This window comes from Passer domesticus, chromosome Z (genome assembly GCF_036417665.1).
Source record: "Passer domesticus isolate bPasDom1 chromosome Z, bPasDom1.hap1, whole genome shotgun sequence".
In the NCBI taxonomy this organism is placed as follows: domain Eukaryota; kingdom Metazoa; phylum Chordata; class Aves; order Passeriformes; family Passeridae; genus Passer; species Passer domesticus.
Genome location: NC_087512.1, coordinates 27,541,719 through 27,556,598, shown reverse-complemented (window position 1 = coordinate 27,556,598; position 14,880 = coordinate 27,541,719). Strand labels below are relative to the sequence as shown.

Genomic DNA, 14,880 nt, shown 5'->3' with positions numbered 1-14,880 from the left:
GTTAAGTGCTGCCAAATCCAAACCAAGACTTCAGTGGGCTAAACCATGACTTTTGACCATAGTGCCCACCACTGACAATACTGTAATTTTCTTTTCCTTCAACCCCACAAACCCATTGCATCCATTCATGTGGCACTTCTAAGGATGCCTGCTGTAACACCAACTACATCCCATCACTCATCATGCACCCGTCCCTGCAGGGTGATGCTTCACACACCTGTGTATTGCCTGCCTGCTCCTCAGCAAACCCAGGGACCTTTGGCAGAACCAATCCACAGGGCTGGGTGGGATAAAAACCCACTGGATGAAGGCAGATGAAGCACAAAGAAAAGAGACCATGCTTGCTCCTGACTCCAGAGGCATCCACTTCTTGCAGCATGGCTGCCTATGCTTATGGCATTTCCCCCTCCACACCAGGCATACTGAGTGTCCTCTCTATATAGCCTTGTCTTCCCTTCAAGGATAAAGCAGCAATCACCTTTCAAGTTTTGGGTGGCGGAACCACCTCCAAGAAAAATGAAACACTACAAACCAATATTCACAGCTGGAGCTGTGAAATATATAACATTTTCAGTACTTTTAAGGTTTTCAGTACTTTTTAAGGCTAACAAGACAAAATGCCTTTTTTTTTTTTTTTTGAAAAGGGAGAAAAAGCTGTTCACAAGAGAGAACAACAGCACACACATGTCAAATAACAGTCTTCTCTAGCTAAGTTCTCATACTCCTCAAAATCAAGACCTGGCTGCACTCCTGACTAAGTGAGATGCAGTAATACCTACAGCTATTCTGAACCCAATTGCTCCTGAAATTATTTTGATACCAGCACCTACGTGTTGCTGTTCTGGGCAACTGACCTGACTAAACCCCTTTCCTACAATGGAACTTCCAGTGTCCTTGATTCAGCTCATTTAACTCCTGGTGCTTGCCACAAATACATGTGGAATACAAGGTATTAATTTCAGCTAATTCCCCAGACATTAGGGACAATGCATGCATCCGGAACACCGTTCCAGCAATGACACGTGAATAATTCTGGAATAATTTTTCTGTTTTGTTTTCCAAGCAGTCCAGCTCCCTGCATCTTGTTCATCATTATAATACTTCCAAAACTTTGGAAATCATAGCAATGCACACAGTCAACCCTCTTGATATTTTAAGTCAGATTTTGTAGATTTGTAGATTTTGTGTTTTGATTAACAACATGTTTTCTCTTTATGCAGAATAACCATGTATATCAGGGAATACAAGCTGCCACAGCAACCTCATAAAAAGTAAAATTTCAGAGCAGTATTTTCCACATCTATTTGAAATCTCAAGATAATGAGAACTGGTCAGTGCTGTTTTCACCATATAACCAGAACTTGCTGGAGATTTTTTTGGTAGATTTTAAATATGTTTTTGTAAACAATGGTTTATGCAGAGTGTAACACCTGTGTATTTTCTTACAAACTGATAAAAACTGTGGACAGCTTTATTTTGAAGATTCTCTCCCTCTTCCACATAAACTAAAAAATAATTAAAAGATGACAGAGTGACCATCTTAAGCATTATCTAAAATATCTATTCAAAAGGTCTAAGTTATGCAATGAAAATGCTTCAAGTAAAAAAAGTGGCTTGTGGTGAAGAGAGGAAACAGAACAAAGATCTGAGTTTGCATCAAATGTTTGTTGCAATCATTTAATTGCCAGTGTTTAAGAGCAGGAATTTCTCCAGTCTGTTTTAGTATTTGCTATTCCAGTAAACACAAATAAAGGGAAAAGTCAACATTATGGTTTTCCAGTTTCAAAGTCATTTGATAACAACCTTCCCCAAGCCATTCTCCTGGGAAAGAGCTGTAGAGAACAGAGCTAATTAGAGCTTGTCAGTTAAGCTCTCTCTCCTGCTTTGTTCAGAAAACCTGGACAAATAGCTTATCCATGGATAGACCTGGGGGCCTTTCACAAATATTTTGTATTCCACAGCAAGCTTAGGCACATTGCATAAACATCTGGAGTACACACTAGAAACATGAACATCTCTCTGTTCTGCCCTGCAGCAAGTGCCTTCGTGACACTTTCATCAACAGTGACAGAAAGAAAACAGTATTATTGTGGGCTTCCATCCAAAAAAAAGTTGCCATGTATTGTCTGTCTGTATGCACATGAGGATTTGGGGTAATAGGAAGGAGGGGTAATTCAGGTGCATAAACAAGTGTTCCAGTCTTCCTTCTCAATATCTATGTGCTGAGGGAAAAAAGGAAAGAGCCTTGTATAGTCATTAAAAGAAAGACTATTTCCAGAATGACTGGAGACTAAGCTGCTTTGGGGGGAACCAGCAGAGAAAACAGGTATGTTCATATTTTCCCTGGAAGTGCAGTCCAGTTTGGAAGTGCTCTCAGCATACAGAAGTTAAGACAAAGACAAATCATCTTGAGGTACTCTGGCACCACTCCAGACCCAGAGCACAGAGAAAACCACAGACACTGCATCAAAGAGGGGCACCTACAATATGTCCCTGCTTTGTTGACCATGCTAGGGCCAATGACCGATAAACCAATAGCTCACAACAGAGCAGATACTTTGACACCACATTTCACAGCATAGCTGGATTGAAGCCAAGAATCTACTTGCTCTGGGAGTCAAGCTATATATAAGGAGAGAAAGGCATAGAGTTCTCTCTAGCATGCTTTCCCCAAAGTCCCAGAACAGCAACGTCTCTGTCTTCGGTTTTGCTGCAATTCTGCAGGCATTTCTGCAGTTATCAAGCCTAACCACTGGACAATTTTTTTGTGTATTTGTTCTTCAAATCTGTAGAGCTGTACTTTACTGTATATTACAGCAACTGCATAATAGCTGCAGTTTAGCTACATCAAAATATAACCAGGGAAACAAAGTCCTACTCTTCCCTGCTACTCCACAGGAGAGCACTGAAGGCTTCTGGTAAGAAAGACAGAAGGAATAGCAAACAACCAGTGTCTCCAAGAAGTAGTAATTAGTCATTTAAAAATACACAAAATCCATGCATGTGTTAAACATGAAAGAAGCTGTCCTGAGAGCTAGATGCTCTGAGATCACATTTCAAAGCAGTGCAGCATCATTCTGTTAATCTTTTGGGAAAACCAGCATGGATATTCCACTGCAATGTAATTAAGGCAGGAATTCCAGCTACTCCATTGTGACCTTCACAGAAACCCCAGGGGTCAAGAGTAGCAGCCTGTACCCTGCTACAGTGCTAATATAGCTGTACTATAAACAAAAAACCTCCTGCAACAATAGTACCAACAAGTTTCAGGGAGGTAAAGGGGACACATGTAGATACGCTCAAAGACACGCTGCCACAAAACAGCTTCTACCACAACTGTAAGTGAAAAGTTGTTTTTCTAAAGGTAGCTGCAGGAATTCCATTTTTCCTGTGTAGGTGGAAAAAGGTTGAAATATTTACTTTCATGTTTTATTCTCAACAAATATCCATGCTTATCAAAATAGTAATTAAAGACTTGCCTTCTTAGAGAAATAATTAGTGAACAAAATGAAGCCAAGGGAAAGTGACTTCTTGCTGTAACAGTGAAGTTCTACACAGAGAGAGCGAGGGTTTGGAGAAAGTGTTTGGTTTTTCAGCCCTTGAGCCACAGTAACTCCCTGATAAAACCCCACGGGCACAGGCAAAGCTGCAGCCTGCAGTGACAACGCTGATTCTCGCCCTTCATGCTGCAGCAGTCATGCCCCCTGTCCCCAGAACCTCCCAGCAGTGACCGACAAGGACTGCAGCAGCCAAAGGACAGCACGGACAGGCAAAGTGTGCAAGGTGGGAATGGCACGCTGCAAAGGCCCTGTCTGGTGGAAACTTTAACTGAACTCCACCCAGAACGCTTAGGCATAATCTGTCTGGGGTGGGCCAACATGAAATCAAGAAAAGAGATAACCAGGTAGGCTTTTTTCTCATTCTTACCCTTTGCAATCTGAGAACAGTGAAAGAGGACACCACCTAGCAAGAAGGTTGATAATTAATTCCTCCTCACCCAGGCACTGTAAAGCTTCTAGCTGCAGAGTATGTGCCTATCTACGAATAAGCACGTGATAGCATTTTAAGAACTGGCTTCATTTGTTTTGAAAAATGCCATTAAAAAGACACAATCACCTCAAGATTTTCTCTGTCAGCAGCAAGAAGCAGTGAAAGTAAAGCACCATTGCTCTTGCCTGACTAAATTTCAGAGCACCAACTTACCTTGCACTCTGAGTTTGGTGAGAGGTCAACATGCCAAAGGCATAGATGCTTTCAAACGTATAATGAGAGGAGATCTCATATCTCTTAGTTGAACAAGTCTCCCTGAAATAAACTATTTCTGAACAAGTTGCAACAGGGTAGAGATGCCTTGCTGTAAGGGCAGGACCAGAATGCAGTTGCAAGTGACATGCCAGTTTAAGACATGGGTAGCTAACACACTTTAAAACCAAGGAAGCAAGATTCTGTTGTTCTAAGTGTCAGTTATCTTGGATCAAAGGCTAAAAAAAGCTGCTTGGATATAGCACTAAAACAAGAGATGAGTCACACAGAAGAAACAATGGAAAAAACACTCCACAAAAAGAGTTCAGCACACTTTTCATACTATGGATCTCAGGCATTCTGCAAATACTGCTCTGTTAGTACCATCACAACACAAACAACAGAAGTACTAATAGCAAAAGTCAAAACTCCGGGCTGTCATTAGGCAGATACATCCAGAAGTCAAGTATTCTCTGAAACATCTGCACTCAGCTGTAGCATTTTGGAGTGGCAAAGGGATACCACAATCATTAAAAATGTAAATAAAACCTTCACCTGCCTGAACAAAGACTCAATAATCCAACATACATTTTGCCTTTTCAGTCCGTTTATGACTGAGGTGTCCCTCATTTTAGCTAGGACAATAACCATAGAGTTTCTTAAATTATTATTTTGTGGGGTTTTTTTTTTTTTTTTAATGAGGAAGGACAAGCTATAAACTTGTGCCACACCCAAAGTACCTCTAATCTCATTGCCCTTTTCCAGTTACATTAGTAACACCCAGCACTACTTCTCTCCATCTTTGCTTTACCCAGAGTGAAGCAGGAGCACCAAGACCACATCCTCACAACTGCATGAGCACAAGTGGGCAACAGGCCAACTGGACAAACACAGGCGATGGAAACTATCTTTGTTTTGCGTGTTATCACCCTCTAGATACACAGAGCTCAATGCACTGGAGATGTGCAGCCTAGCCAGCTGTGCTTTCTCACACAAAGTTTTTATCCCTTTGTCCCCATCCTTTGCTTTGTACCCACCCACACAGCAATTTCAGCCACCAAAAAAAAAAATAAAATTATAGTTTCTGGTCTTACAGCACACACATTTCATTGAAATCTGAGAAGCAAGAATGTTCAAACCTGAAGACACCTGCAGCTCAGTCTCAGGTGAGTAATTCAGAGCCAACAATAAGAAAATGAAAATGTCAAGGACCAGGTACTTCCTTGAAACAAAACAGACTTTGTGCTGGGCAAACAACAGGATTACTATTTGTTCTGCTTTCTTTCCTTTTAAAGGAGAGACCTTCATTATAAGACACATCATTCTAGGTTAATGAGCTCTTCAAGCTCTTCTCTGACAAACTGACTGGCTTTCTTTGGACAAGAAATGAGGAAGAGGTCATTTAAAAGACCCTGAAGATGTAGCAGGCTGGATCAAGAACGCTGATGTCCAGAACACAGGCTGGGTAAGCAGCTGCCCTCTGATTGATTATCAGGCATTTCCTAACAAGGCTATTCCATCTGAAGAACATTACAGGGAACAAAAGGCATAGGGACACATTTCCTACTACATTCTGTTACTTCTCAAAAGTAATAAAATGCCCCGGGTTTGAGTGTAAGAATGAGGGCGAGTCCTTCCATACTTGGAATAAACACACTTGTGCACATTCCTTCCTTTTGTGCTGTGTACATCTCTACTTGGCATTGCAAGCTGTTGCAAGATGACTCAGCTTGTTACTGATTAACATCTCACTTTATGTCTTTTCTGTGTGCCACGATCCAACTCTTCTCACATCCATCAGGCATCCTGACACCATGCATTTCTTTCCATTTCTCCCTCAGGCGTACCAGACAGACACCAACTCAATATCATGGAGTTCACCACGTACAACCAATTTTCTTCTCCCTTCTCCAGAGCACAAACCCCCCTCCTTCAAGCTACACAGTGGTGCAGCACAAGCCATTCAAATGCCCAAAGGCACTGCAGGCAGCAGAGCAGAGTTTGCCACAGCAGATTTCCATGCCTTCTTTTCCTTCCATACGGAGTCAAGAAGAGGTGTCAGATGCTTGAGAGATCCCGGCAGCTGAGCCACCATGCAATGGATCATCCATTTGTTTCTGGAGAGCAGGGCCGGGCCCTCCTGCCCAGAGAGGAGATGTGTTCCCTCTACATTCGGGGTAGGGAATTACTTTAGGGTGACTGAGAAACATGGCATTTCAAATCAGAGAGCAGGAAAAGAAAGTGCGACTTGCGTTTTGGGTATGTTCCACCCAAATACAATTTTTATAGAAAAAAAAATCCAATTGATTCCTAAATATTGAAGAGAATGTGTCCATCCTTCATAATGGGACTGCTGTCTCAAATAGCCATCTAGAGCTGTGTGCTCTCATGGACAAAAAGAATCACCACCCCTGCCCCCAAGAAACTTTCTTATAACAGCTTCTGAAGACTGATGTTACCCAGCCACCACCTCACTGCCTTGCACCCTGACCTCCCCCTGCCCACCTTCTCCTCAGGCATCAACACAACCTTACTCAGCTTTATTTCCTCACAGAACACATTCCCTAGCTGAAGACCACCCCCCTCTGTGCCTGCAGCTCATGCTTCTCCCACCAGCACTGTCACCTGCAGAGACACGTACACACCTGTCCCAACAACTACCTGGGGAGCAAAGGAATCCCAGGCACAGGATCTCACCCCTTCCCTCACTCTACTCTCACAGCATGGCATTGCCAATAAAATATTTGCCAACGCACAGACATACAAGCTGTGATCACTGCCAAGTCCTCCCAGGGGGTCTTACTTCACTGCATTTTTGCATGGCACAATGAGCACCTGCAAACCCTGCAATTCCCAGAAGCCCTCAGAGCAGTGCACAGGAGAAGTCACATCCCCACAATGTCACAAAGCCTCCAAAGGCCAACAGGGCCAAGTGACATGCAACTGGCTTTCAGAAACAGAGGCAGAAGGGGAGGCAAAGAGTCTACAATGGCTTTCAGAATTAAGCTAATAGACCTTTTGCCACATACATGCAACTTACTGGCACACCTGATCTAATTTCCAAATGTGATCTCTAACAGTCTATGCAAGCTGCTCTGCACAATTAGCAGTGTCAAGCCCAGTTTTATTCGGGTTATAGCCCAAAATCACTCCTGTGCAAGGATCACTCCGTCCCAATAAATATCAGACAATATTTACATACGCATCAAAGCTACAGTTTGGCAAAAAACAGTTAATTCAGCCAAGAGTGCTTTGATCCTCTGACAAATCATTTCCTGATTAAAGCTGAAACAACAAAAAGGACTTTGGACACTAACCAGCTGTCACACTTGTGTTGTGAGCTGGCACTAAATCCCACAAAGCCTGGGAGGAAAGATTTAGGTGGTGGGAGGGGAGCAAACGCTGTATTTGCATTCACAGCATGTGAGAAGTTTCCTTCTGGAAAGGCAAGTCCTTCTCTTGCTACCTATCTGAAGCAAGCTAACAGAACAGGGACCCATTAAAACTCATCAAAAGGAAAGCAAGCAACTGCAGGACACTCTGGCAGTACTGAAGTATTGCAAAACTTGTTGGATGTACTACAGCTGGGGGTGTTGTGTATTAGAGGAGGGTTTTTTTGTTTTGTTTTTTTGCTTTGCTCTCCAAAGCATGTTTAGAAACTGAAAAATTTCCAAATGAAATGACCCATTCGAAACCTTTGGGCCTGAGCTGAGCGAGACAAAAACAAAAAATGAGCTTAACAAAGATCTGAGACTGCAGCTGGGAAAAGTGAAGGCAGAACTGAGGTTTAGTAGTATCTCCTTTTTTCCTACTAAAATGAAGCATTCACAGTTACTCATAACCATAAAAAAAGTCCTGATACTAGCAGACTTCTTTCAACATTCTTCATCAGATAGTCTGTCAGTTATTAATATTTTCCCATGCTTCTACTGGCAAATAGAACATTTGGCAATTAAAAAGAAATGCAGCTTGGGGGGGTTGCAGCTTAGAAGCATATTTTGCTACATAGTTCAGGTATGATGAATTCTTAATTAAAAAAAAAAAAAAACAACCCAAAACCCAAACATTATTAATCCAAGGTGTTGAAAGAAACAGTCCACAAAACTAAATAATTTCATCCAAACTTCAGCCTCACTTTAACTGATGTGTTTTATTACCAGGCTTTGAGAAATTGGTTCTACAATCTCATTAAATCAATAGGCCATAATACACAAAATAAAAGAGACTGACTAACCCTTGAGATGCTCTTGGTGTGTTGGTGTTTATTAACTTACTTTTATTAGTGATGTCATAAAACTGAACTTCTGAAATCTCTCCTTGTGACAGACTTGTTACTTTTCTATTCTTTCTCATTAAAACAAGTTTTCTCGGCAGGCAACTCTCAGATGTGCTGCTTGACCTGCCACCTGCCTACTTCCAACGAGATCAGTATCTTCAAACCTTGCAGCACAAAGGGACCAACTTGACAAAACTCATGCCTGGCACTTTGAACTGCCCAGCACCAGATCCAGAGCTGACATTACTGCAAGCCTTTCACAGGGCTCTGTTGTGATGCAAATAAAGTACAATCCCCAGACACAAAAAAGTCATTAAACCGGAATTAGGAGTTATAAGTAACTGGCAAGCTGAAGGAAGAATCTGGGTTAAAAGGAACACCAAAAGAAAGACCTACAAAGAAAAAGGGAAATGGCTGTTTACAATTACCCCTCAGCAAGCACAAGGGAACAGGTATGGGGACGGCAGTGCTCGGCAGCCAGCAGCTCCCACTGCAGGCTCACATCCCATCATCAGCCTTCTGTGTGTGCCACCCTGCCTGCCTGCCTGCCCCCGGGCTCCGCGCACCGACAGCATTCCAGCCCCGCAGCTCCTGCTCTGTCACCAAAGCCAGCTCTGTGCGTGAGCTGCAGCCAAGGCCAGCCACGCTCCCAGCAGCTCCCCAGCTGCTGACCAAACAGGGAATTGAGCAAACTGGGCAACGGCAAACACTCACATGCTATTAGGTCAGGAGTTAAAATATCTCAATGACCTGCAACTTCCATCATGAACAAGGGCTGATAAATGCCAGAGCCTTAGGGAATACAAACTCATCTACCAAAAAAAAAAAAAAAAAAAAAAAAAAAAAAAAAAAAAAAAAAAAAAAAATCCAGGCTCTGATGCAATTTCTGTCACTTCCAATAGACAGCACGACAAAAGTAAGGAAGGTTTTCCTTCATGCCGAAGAAAAAGAAAAAAAATTTAAAATAATGATGTAAAATGAAGTTTTCAAGAAGGGAAGAAGGGATCAAGGAAATTGGAGACTTCCTAGAGATCAGAGAGAAGCTCAGTATGTCAGTATAGCAAGACAAATACTGCCCCTTTTTTCATGGTAAGAAGCCGTGGAGCTAGGAACCTCTTTACCTGTAACTCCATCTTCAACATCAGCACTAATCACCTCATCCATCAGCACCATCCAACTTGAGTCCTGACTGGGCCATGCAAGATGAATTGCAAATCAATCATACAGCACAACAGCCTTCTTTCCACAGCAGCAAAACATAATTCATACAGGAATAGTCCCAACACAGACTGGGGCTATTCTTGATCCAGAACATATTCAGTCCTGTAACAACCAGCTGTGAATTAGCATATTAACAGTGAAAGAAAATCAAGAGATCTGTTAAAAAAAAATCATACATAAATCAGCCTAGAATAGTGTTCACAGTTAAGAAAACACCAGATTCTTGCAGCAAGCAGGAAGACCTTAAAAGAGCACGGTTCACAGCCCATGGCCAGAGGAGAAGGCAGTGAGGGGGCTAATCCACAGCCCCTACTATCAGCTGCAAAGAAGAGAACTCACTAAAGCAAGCATGGCACATTTGTGTTGTGACCCCTAGCCACTATGTGGTTTATTCCAGGTTGTGTTCTGCTGAAAAGATGACAAAAATGCAAGTTCTCAGACACTCGGGGACAAGGCAAGGTCATGCCAACATTCCTTACCAGAAAAGTTCTCTTCACACTGCCAAGAAGTGGTATGTATACCTTTAATTAGCTACACAAACTTTCTTTGCAATGCTGAGCATTGAACTTGGTACTAAGAATAGTCCAGTATATCTTATTTTTTCATTTCCAAACTAGAACATTTTGTAAGACTGCAACAGCCTAAAAAGTCATGGCAGTCACCCACTGCTGCTGTGCTGCTGTGTTACAGTGAGAGGCAGCTGAATATTTTTTTTCACCCCTCCACTTCTAATGACAAGAAAAGGAATTGCACTACTGGCTCATTACTCCTGCTCCTGCAATAGCCTCATGAGACAAAGTTCAAAACTAGCAGAAATTTGATGACAGGCTGAAAATGTGAAGCAAAGGACAGTTTCTCAAGGAAAAATTATACTTGTCAGATTAGACAGTGGAGCCTGAATTCTGTCAGAGACAGCTCTTTCACTTCTCCCTTTTATTTCTTCCATTTTCTTCATGGTGACCCCCCCTTTTCTGGTATTGTCTTAGACTTTGAACAGAGCAAGCATTCAGGAGCAGGCTGAAAGAGGAGGAACAGGCATGACTTGATGGGCACTGAACAAAGTGCACACTAGATAGAAAAGTTACAGGAAATAAAAGGAGTCCGGAGAGCTGAGACAGAGGAATAGCAAAAGCATGAGAACAGCCAAGATGCTTCACAGACATGTCTGGGCAAACGTTCAAGGCCACGAGGTAAAACTATCAGAAGCCAGGAGTTACATTATGCTTCTCTGTGCTTCAGTAAAACCTACCCTGAACAGCTCCAGGGAGAGATCCACAGGCAATACCACAACTTCCACTCAGTGACTTACTCAGAGATGGGAGAAACCAGCTGTGTTAGACATCCAGGACTTCCCTAATCCCTCTTAATCAATAAGCAGCTGGTAATCAACCTGAGTTAAGATGAGGCAATGGGCACAGATGGGCAATGAACTCACAAGCTTAGTCATCAGGGTGGCTGGCCAGCACAGACTAGTTAGTGCTGTGCATTGAACATGTTTAACCTCCAGTATCAAAACCAGTATTTCTAGCAGGGATGTTTTCAGACTCTTCATATCTCTGCAATGCACTCAGAAACTTTCTTGTAGCTGTCAGAATTATTCACCTAATTCTCCAAAACCAGCAGGAAATTGATTTCAGTTTTTCTGAGAAGACTGTGCTAAAACCTGTATCGCCATGAGCTGCTTGGCTATCCTACTCTGGGCACATGGTGTTCTCTTTGTGGCAGGCTAAGCAGGTGGGCAGAAGTACCAGTTCAGAGGTATCCGACTTGAATTTACCTGGGCATTCAGGTCAAAACCACTTCAGCCATGGCCAGCCTACTTCTGGCAAAAGCCAGGATAACATGCTGCAGTGAAATCTGTACCTGAAAGCCACCACTGCTTTAATTAGATTCAGTCAAATCCAGGTCTTTGCAGTCTAGACACGGTTTAGCAAGTGCTTTTATCTGAGTAATTCATTGAGAAAGAGCACATGTTAAGTGCTATCTGGAGCTTACCTTAGTTTTGGCAAAAAAATAGCTGGATTTTGACAGGCCAAACAGCACAACATAACTATTCAAGCATTGTTCCAAGGGAAGATTTTATTTGACAAAGGAAGGAAAATGTTCCTCCTTGGGCCTAATGCTTTTCCAAAGTTTAGCCAGACACAAAAGGTGTTTCCATTCAGAAAAAGAGCAACAAGCAGGACAATTTTACAACATAGCAGAGACATGAATCTTGGGGCAATAGAGAATACAGACTCCATGCCTTACTCTGGCCCCTCCTGCAGTCTCTATATACTCTGGGCTTTAGACAAAGGTCCAGAGATTAATAGAAAGGAAAGAGAAAAAGCACAGATGGAGTAACTGCTGCTTCTGACCTGTGGTACATATACAGTGGTCACACACCTATTTACAGCAACTTTATGCAGGAGTGTCAGGGCAGCCTTGTGGCTTGACAACTTCGGCACTGAAATCAAAGTGATGAGATGCTCCAGTTCCAAAAAAGCCAGTTTGACTAAGCTTTAATATAGATACAAATGGCTGTTGGCTGACAGAAAATTGTTAGTGCTCCTAGCTGTGTATAAATACATTATTGCTATTTTTTATTTACTCAAAGAATCTCTGGCTTAGCAACAGACATGGGAAACAGCCCACTGTTTCTGAAGACAGGATGTGCAGGAAAGTGCCTTACATACCCAGCTAGTTCTTCCACGGGGCAACACCAGTATCACAGGCCAGACAGTTCTCCTCCTTGCAATGAAACTCTCTCAGCACTGATGAAAGACTAGCTGTAACTGGACATTGTGATAAAAGAATATGAGGCAGTTCAATTAACAGTTATACTTGAATGCACCACTATGCATAAAGCAGCCCATAAATCGTGTCATTTTCACTCAAGAGTTGAAGACAATTGTTATTTTCTGAAACACAGTAAGGAGACAACCCTGGTTCACTTTTGTGATGTAAATTAGCAAGTTGCTTGGAGGAGGAGGTGGGAAGGAAAAGTCTTTTAACTGAAATGACAATGAAACTTCCTCCCTACACAAAAGCCACAGACACCAGCTCCAGTGGTGTCTCCTCCAGGACCCCAACATTCTCCTTCAGCCCGTGCACAGCCAAACCTCTGGCCACTTACTGCACACTCTCCTCACTGCTGCATCTAGAGACCTTGGACAACCCAGAACAACCACCAAGTGCGTTAAAAAGGGGGACATAAGCTGCTGCTCTTCCATGAAGATGTAGCTACAAGGAAACTTTTATTACCAAGCAGGAACGGCCTCCAAAGCAAAACACCATCCCAAATGAAATTCGGCTCCGGAATGTGAGCTATGTGGGCAGGAGGGCTCTGATGGATATAAAGGGAGGACAGGAGCAGGCAGGCTGCTTTCACAACAGTGGTTTCCAAGCCAGAGCAGAGGACCAGCTTAGCCACCTCCCTCATCCCACTGAGCTCGGGAATGTGAGCAATGCGGACTGGGGGCCAGGGGGCTTTGCTGCTCGGGAGAGAGGGATGGGAGGGGCTACCAGGGGAACAACACAAGAAGACCAAGAGGCAGCCGGGGTTGCTGAGGAGTTGCAGGGCTCCTTTTAAGTGGGGGGTGGTCTGTGGAGGGGTCAAAAGGCTCAACTGCAGACTGCGAACCAACAAAGGTCCCTTCCTGTCCCAGTCACCCCGTGCTTGTGGAAACAAAACTACAAATGTAGCTTTGCAATAAAACTGTCACTAATCTCTACCCCCTAAAACAAACTGCAGGCCGTCCTGGTTTTTTGGCTAGTTGCATGCATGAAAAATATACCAGCATTAAGACTAATAAATCTATGAACTTAACACTTCCTGAGCCAGATATTCAGCTGTACGTGCACAGACCTTCTCTGCCCCAGGCCAACAAAAGATGGAATTGCTACAGGTAACAGTCCTGAAACCCTCTCAAGCCTACTTCAGCCAAAACCAACAACCCCATTACCCAATGCAAACAATACTCTGTCAACTGCTTATTTATAAGATTCTTGAAGAACTCAATTTAATTTCGACCACATTGTCTTGATCCCCACATCCCAGTCCACCCCCTAAGTGACAGGGCACTGGCTATCTGGCAGGAGCAGCAGCCTCCCAGGAGCTGCACCTCCCAGCGCCGCGTCTCGGCGTGAGCACTGACTGCATCTCCTTAGCACGCCTACCGCACAACTCGTGACAGTCATGATGTGTGCACCGATACAAAGAGGGGCTTGTTTTCCTTAAATTTCCTCCACGGCAAGGCTCCCGGCAGCCACTAGTATTTTCATTTACGTGATCCTGCAACACTGATTAAAAACACGACAGTGGGCACAAGCAGCAGTAGTAATGGGATGAGAAACTGCTAGAAAAACACAAAGGAGACAAAGACTCGGTGCTAAATCACAGATGGCAACTTGCACTACACACATCAGAACCCTTGTCTACTCAAAAAAACCCCCATGCGTAAAGCAGCCCATAACACCACTAAGAACAAACCAAGAAGCATGCATCAAGTTTGTCGGCCCAGTTAACTATGCTAACAAGATACATAAACTGCAGCTAATCACGCCTGCATCATTTCCAGCACCTCGTTGTTTTAGAGCGATTTCACCTTGGTCTTGCAGGTGATTGATTATATCTCCCCTTCGAATGTTACTGACTTGTCATGCACAGAAAGCTGCCTGAGAAGGCTGCTGGTAAAATGTAAGTTGAGAAATGGTCAGTGATGCCAGAGTAAGACTAACATTCATCTGAGGAAAGAAAACCCTTCAAGAGCTTATCATCAGGAAAAAAACCAAAAAAAACCCCAAAAAAACCAAAAAAACCCAAACAAACAAACAAAAAGGCAAAAAAAACCCCACCAAAACCAAAACAAAGGGAAAAAAAACCCAACAAAAAAAAATCCAAAAAGCAGCAACTTCAAAGTTTACAAACAAGTTCAGCCCCACATATCAGGAAGGAATGGAACTTAAGCTAAAAATCTCTTCTTGTATTGCATTTTCTGAGTCTTAAGATTAGTCTGGGAAAAAGACTATTGTTTTAAAAGTGAAGTTATTAACTGAAAAATGTGAAGTGTGGTTTTAAAAAAATATCATAAAGCAGCTTAATTCTAATCACGTTCCTGTAAACCCAAACTGAACACCTGAAAACAGCCAAATGACTTTCA

General features: G+C 42.9%; 1 protein-coding gene across 3 annotated transcripts in view; it reads right to left on the bottom strand.

Moving 5' to 3' along the window:
• Window positions 1–14,880, bottom strand: part of KANK1 (KN motif and ankyrin repeat domains 1) — a 128,858-nt gene that overhangs the window by 105,905 nt on the left and 8,073 nt on the right. Inside the window, exon 2 of one of the 3 annotated variants that reach the window (XM_064403121.1) lies at window positions 12,415–12,513. The exons of the other annotated variants lie outside the window; for them this stretch is intronic. The gene's annotated coding sequence lies outside the window, so the exon portion shown is untranslated. The remainder of the gene's footprint in view (window positions 1–12,414; window positions 12,514–14,880) is intronic. 3 annotated transcript variants of the gene reach the window in all.